Source organism: Anguilla rostrata, chromosome 7 (genome assembly GCF_018555375.3).
Source record: "Anguilla rostrata isolate EN2019 chromosome 7, ASM1855537v3, whole genome shotgun sequence".
NCBI lineage: Eukaryota > Metazoa > Chordata > Actinopteri > Anguilliformes > Anguillidae > Anguilla > Anguilla rostrata.
In genome coordinates this window covers 35,819,070-35,826,670 of record NC_057939.1, presented here as the reverse complement: position 1 = coordinate 35,826,670, position 7,601 = coordinate 35,819,070, and positions in this window count along the sequence as shown.

The window sequence follows — 7,601 nt, the reverse complement described above, 5'->3', positions numbered from 1 at the left end:
TCATTAAATTGTCTCATGTTAATTGTGATTTGCATAACAAAACTAACTAAGCAGTTTGTCTCAGATTAATGGAATAACTGTACTATGAAAGTGTCCACATCTCAGAATGTTATCAATGTGCTCTTTTAATTGGTCTCACTCCACCGTAAATCAAAACACAAGCATGATTTTCTTGTTTACAAACAAGACAAATGTAAACACACATTTTATGGCTTTAAATTACATTGTCATTGTTTGATCACAGTGTAAAATTAATTGGTTCTCATTACCGTAATAGGCTCTCTCATTTTCCGTAACGACCTTATCATTACCGTAATGCACCATTATTTTGTACGTATTCTTTTTATGAATATTATACACTGTGAATAAGTAAGCTCAAGTGAAAATATGACAAATTATATAAGTATACATGTAAATATTTAAAATGATAAATAAGTGTACAAATTATCACCTCAAAATTAACTACTCAAAAAATGACTCATGTTACGGTAATGAGAAAATTTGTTTAATTAATATATTTTTAAAACAATAAAATAGCATATTTTTGGTACCATGTTTATCTTTGGACTCTTTAATAAGTAAACCAGTTCTAAAATATTATGAAAAATGTATAATTGTTCATTTTTATGAACTACTTACTGGTGTTACGGTAATGAGATATTTTTGCAGTTGCCATGTAAAATGCTTAAAAATACAAAATAAATTAATATTACAAAAAACCAAATTATCATTACAAACAAAGTAAGACCCTGCTCTAAATGTTCCCAACAGAAAATGGACACTGTCTTTTGAAATTTTATAAAGAAATTCATTTCTGGGCAAGGTTTCGTGAGAATGACCCCAGTTAATTTTGGATGTCTTTTCATTAACGTTATTATTCATGATAACAAACATTTAACTATTGGCAACATTTATAGGCCTCCCTCTGCTTCGACTGACTCTACAAAGTGTATTTTGTCAACTATTAATTCTCTTGAGAGGCATAATGAAATGATTATCTTGGATGACTTCAATAGTAACTGGCTTGATCGTTTCTCCTCCAATGATAGAAATTTATTTGGTAGTGTAAACCTCACTCAGTTAATTATTGAATCTACTAGAGTGGATTATTGGACTTCATTTTTGTTGGACTGGATACACTAATCCTGAAAGGATAATTAAATCTGGTGTTATGTCAGATTGTTTGAGTGATCACTCTGTTATATTTTGTGTCTGGAAAATTAAAATTCAAAGTTCTCCTCCTAAATATATTGGACTGAGACAATGCAAAAATATTAATGTAGATTGTTTTATTCAAGACCTAATTGCTATTAACTGGGATAGATTTAAGTTAATTCCTTTTGTTGATGATGCATGTAACTTCTCTTATTCTTAAGTTACTAACATAATTGATAAACATGCTCTCATGAAAACAATTAGAGTTAAAGGTAGATATTTACTCTGGATCAGCTCACATCTTATCAGCCTTTTCAAACAAAGGGATAAAGCTTGGGCCAAATATCGCTTGTCCAAAGATTCTGCTGATTGGGAAATGTACAGATACTTGAGGAATTTATGTAAGACCAAAACAAGGAATGCAAAATCCAATTACTATAAAGATAGCTTTTCTCAGGATTTTCATAACCCTAGACAGTTTTGGAATCAATTGAACTGTATTCTCAATAAAACTAATAAAAGCTTCATAAACCAGATGCAAATTAATAATGAAATTATTTCTGATCCTTTGTTTATTTCCCATGCTTTTAATCAGCATTTCTCTTCTATCTGTAGTTCCCAACACTTTAATTCTTATGGTACGGCTGGTTCCTCAAACTTGACTACTTCTAATGGTAGTGGGGCGGCATAGATCAAAATATCATAACAATTGTTCATTTTGTGATAAAAGCACAAAATTTGGCAGATGTGTTGATAGATATATTGGGAACAAAACTGGATATTGGGCCATCACAAACTCGCACCCTGGTGGCCGTGGCAGCCATTTTTAAAAATGGCCACCAGCGGTTGGTCAAACTTTCCTATCCCATTGGACCCACATGCAATAACGGACATAATCTAGACCCTGGTAACCCTGAGAACCAAATAAAATACTCACTCACAATTCTATGGACTTTTACAAAGTTATTGTTCATTTCATTATGCTGCTATGGTTGTCAACAAAGCTCGGTGGCATCAATCGTGCAGGCTGGCATTCAACAAGACAAAGGTTCAGCAGGCCGAGAAGAGAGCTCTGAAGAAATCTAGCAGTACAGGCAACAATGACACCATTGCAAGCCCAGGTAAACATACCAGGGGACGTACTTCTAGCACTGAGAAACCAGCACAGGAGGCACTCTGTTTTTTCTGTTGCAAGCCAGCTGGCACTGATGGTTTACATGAGGCAGCAACATTTCAGCTAGACAACCGAGTTTGGACATGTGCAGGGCTCTTAGAGGACACAGAACTGCTGGCTCGACTTAGTGCAGGAGATATGGTTGCACTTGAATCCAAATATCACAATAAATGCTTGATGGGCCTCTACAACCGTGCCAGAAAACACAAAACTCAAGAAATACGGGTTGCTTTTGCTGAAGTTGTCATGTACATTGAGGAAGCACGCTTTGATGACAGCACTGCACCAGTCTTCAAGCTGGCTGATCTGGCTGATCTGTACAGGTAGATGATAGGTAGAGCAACTTGGCATTAAGCTCGATGCTAGAGTGAACACTACAAGATTGAAGGAAAGACTCTTGGCTCAGATCCCAGACCTGCAAGCTCAGACCCAGAGGCGGGATGTCCTTCTCGCATTCTCTGATGACATTGGTGCAGCCCTGACCAAGGCATGTGAATGGGACAGTGACAGTGATGCTGTGCACCTAGGCCATGCTGCGCAAATTGTGCGTCGCCACATATTTGATGAGCAGAAACCCTTCACTGGGTTCCCAGAAGGCTGCCAAAGAGACTCTGTGCCAAACCTACTGCTGGCACTGGTAAACATGGTCCTTGAAGGTCCAAGCATCAGAGACCAGAGTGAATATCCAGTGACATCAGCAGCCCTAACCATCGCACAACTGCTAAAGTTTAACAGGGTCAAGCACAGGCGGCTTGGAAGACCCACAACATCTGCCAACGTCACACACAACACTGCTCAGGAAACACCTGTACCGATGTATATAGGTCTGATGGTCCATGCCCAAACCAGGAAGAGAGAACTTGTGGACCGGCTTTCACATGTGGGTGTCAGTATCTCATATGACCGTGTACTTCGTCTGTCAGCCCAGGTAGGAGAAACTGTCAGCCAGCAGTTCCACAAGGAACAGGTGGTCTGCCCTCCTAAGATGCGTGGTGACGTCTTCACAACTGCTGCGGTTGATGATATTGACCATAACACTACCTCAAAGGAGTCCTTCCATGGCACAGGTATCTCACTCCTTCAACACTCTGCCTTTGCAGGTCAAGGAGTTGACCGTAGTATTTTGATTTTTGGAGGTTCTGCAGGCCTGCGGCATGGTGTTTGGTACGCGACACAGTCGTTCATATCCCTTTGATTATATTTGATGATGGGTCACTGCTTGAGAAAGTTGATTTGTTCAAATATTTTGGACTTTGGATTGACCCTGAACTCTCCTTTAAGCCCCACATTGATTTTATTATAAAAAGAACATATGGTTGTCTGAGTTCACTTTATCGCTCAATTAATTGTTTTACATTTCAAGTCAGAAAAATAATAATTTCTCAGTTGATACTTCCTATTATTGATTATGCTGACATTGTCTATCAGAACACCTCTGACACTTATCTTAGGCCCCTTAATGTTGTATAGAATTCTCTATGTAGATTTGTTTTGAGGTGTCCATATAGAACTCACCATTGTTTCATGTATGAATCGCTTAATTGTTGCAGCTTAAATTTAGATGGCGATTTCACTGGGCTCAGTTCATCTTCAAATGTGTTTATTTTAATTGTCCTTCCTATTTGGAACAGTTTTTGGTTCCATGTAGATCTTCATACCCCTTTTTTTTGTCCCCAGACGCAGGTCATTCCAATACGAAGCTCCATCCGACTGGAATAATCTTCCTCTTTTTCTGAGATCTATTACCTCTTTCCGCTGCTTCAGGACATCTTTATTTTCTCATATTAAAATAACCTGTTTATGCTTTTAATTTGTGCGTACTTGCAATCTTCAGTTTATTTGTGTTACAAATAAACTGAAGACAAACTGCTTCAATTGCTCTTTTTGCTGATGTAATTGATGTAATTGATTTATTATCTGGGTGATTGTAGCCAAATCTTCTTGTACAACAGCTGAGGGCTGGGGGTGTGGGTGGGAGAGGGTGAGTGAGCTGTCTGTATTTGCAGTGTATGTTTATTATGTAATGCTTTTTTTGTTTGTATGTGTTTTATAATTTTGTATTTGTGTCTATAGGACCCCCTTGAAAATGAGATGCTACATCTCAAGGGGCTATCCTTTCAATAAATTCAAATTCAAATGTCCGAGCAAGGAGGCCCACAAATCTGACTGAGTTACACCAGTTCTGTCAGGAGGAATGGGCAAAAATTCTGGCAAAGTATTGTGAGAAGCTTGTGGAAGGCTACCCCAAGCATCTGATTCAAGTTCAGCAATTAAAAGGCAATGCCACCAAATACTAACAAAGTGCATGTAAACTTTTGACCCACTGAATATCTGATATAGTACATAAAACCAAAAATAGGCTTTTAGCTATTATTTTGAAATGACCTCTTATGGAAATAAAGTAGATACTCTAATTGACTTAACAAAGGAAATGTATGGTAACATGAAATGTGTGGAGTTGTGAAAAATTGAGTTTGAATGTATGTAAAGGTGTATGTAAACATTTGGCCTCAAGTGTACAAGTTGGTTACAAGACCAGCTCCTTGCCCATTGTACTACACTGCCAAATTATGTTTGGGAAAAGCAGCAAGTGTGATACTTTACAAAGATTCAGCTATCAGTGACTTAAAACCTTCAAGTTGTTGTAATTTTGCATAACCTTCAATAAATTTTACTGCTTGAAACATGTGTAGCCCAATGAACATGACTAGACAATGCAAAATGTAACGGTGTTCTTGATTTTTTGTATTTTTAAAACTTGAATATTTTTGTATTGTGTCTGTGTGTGTGTTTGTGTCTTTATACCCTCAGCAAGATGAGGATTCATTGAAATATGTTTAATTTTCCGAACCCAGCAGTTTTAACAGCTAATACCCACGTCCAGCACTCGAATATCGAACACAAGTTTACAGACTAAATTTAATTAAAAAAAATAAAAATGATTTTCCTGATGCAATATTCTATACACAAAAACCTCCCTAGTAACCACAGCATATTAAAGAAAATAGCATAAAAAGTATATACATATACAGATACATTTATACAAACATAGATATCAAAGCATGTACATAATAAAGTACACTCAAACAGTTCCCTACCCAAGCATGACTACAATATATATTTATATATTAACCCCAATGGAAAGACAAACTTATTTGTATAGAAAGTTATTTCAGACTGGCTGCCAAAAAAAACATATTCAGTACTGTGACCTAAGGCACATGAGAACAAATTTAAAGATCTCCTGGTACCACTGAGATACTGTTGGAAGTGTTGGTTTAATTCACAGAAGCAAAATGCAATGTTGCCAGAAACAAAAGTTTATTAAGAGTTAAGTGACAATAAGATATTGTTACCTCTGAGGGTGGGATACTGAGTAAAAAGTTCAGAAGTTATTTTTCCCCACAAATTCTGTATTGCAACACAATCCCAGAAACAATGGAAGTATTTCCCAATATCTCCCTGACATTTACCACAGAATGGAGAATGCTGAGAGTCTTTGTACTCTGTGTAAGATGCTATATTGACTCTCCTGTGGCCTATTACAAGAAAAGATGTTTTTATGGAAGATAGTGCCCTACTCCATACTTCATCGCTACATTCTGTTCCAAGATCTCACTCCAATGCTACTATTATTTCACTAATATTAAACGGATTAAGTGTGTACAGTGTTGAATGAAAAGAAGACATAATTTTCTTAAAATGTTTATGTTTAAGAAAGAAATCATCAATAGCAGAGTTTATTGAGGGTCTGTCTTAGAGGGTTCAGTCTGAATAAAATGTCTAGTTTGTAAAAAGGCTAAATAAATGAGTATGTGGTAAATCATATTTCCTATGAATTATCTGAAAATAAATAGTTTCACCCCCAAATAATATAAATTATAAAATTATATTATAATACCTCTAGAAACCCAGACATCAAAAATATTCCCAGAGACCCCAGGAGTGAATGGCTGGTTGTTAAACAAAGGTAAAAGCTTAGCGAAGCATCCTCTGCTGCCAAGGAACCAGCGAATGTCATGCCAAATTCTAATTTCATTGAATACTATAAGGTTACTTTTGACTTCCAGTGGGATTTGCTTCAAATCAGAAGTAAGAAGGCTGTTAAAAAAAACCCTGAACACCAAGAGTCGAGGCCTGCTTCAGATTTAAAATGATCTCTTAGCCATCTTATAATTGTACAGGCATGAAAAGCCCAGTTAAAAAAAGATTTGGCAAAGCCAGGCCACCCTTATTCATTTGAATTTGGAGTGTTTTAATGCTCAGTATAAGTTTCTTAACACACCAGATACATTTTGACAGGGCCCTTTTGATGATACCTAAAGTTTTTTTTATAAATATGAAGAGGGAGCATTTGTAATAGGCATAGAAACCGTGGCAAAATATTCATTTTAATAAGATGTACATGCCCAATCAAAGAGTGGGGAAGTTCCAGCCATCTATCTAGATAATTTCTCACAGTTATTATTACTAGAGTAAAGTTCAGTTTATAGAATTCATTCAGATTACACAAAATCTTCATTCCAAGATAGATTAAACTATTTGACCATTTAAAAGGAAAATTGGTAAAGTGAGAAATTTCTCCAAAGTTACCCAGTGGGAGAGCCTGAGATTTACCATAGTTAACTTCATAGCCAGATACTGCAACAAACTAATTAATAAGTGATAGCTCAATTCCTGCTGTCCTATCTGGATTATAAAAAATAAAATATTATTGTCAGCATATAGAGCAATTTTGTGCTCTGATCCACCCATTTTTACTCCCTGTATAATATAATTATTACCGATGGCTTCAGCAATTGGCTCAAGCACCAAGGCAAATAAGAGTGGAGACAGAGGATACCCTCTGTCATGTTCCTCTAGTGAGAGAGAAAGGAGAAAATAAGCACCAATTGACTAAAACAGAAGCCTTTCGAGCATGATATAAGATTCTAATCCATTTACTAAAATACTGTCCTAAGCCAAGTCCCACTCAACTCTATCAAACACTTTTTCAGCGTCTAAGGAGATGGCGAGAATCCTACTCTTAGACTGGTTAGCAAACTGTATAATATTCAATTGATGACAAACATTGGAATGTGACTGTCTATGCTTAATAAATCCAGTTTGATCAGGAATAATTAAAATAAAATCTTACAATGAATATTCAGAAGACTTATATGTCTATAGGAGCCACATATATCATCAGGTATGTTTTTCTTTAGTGTAAGCATAAACATTAGCCAGATTAAGTGTAGGTGGGAGAAGACCCTTATGCATACATTATTGTTAA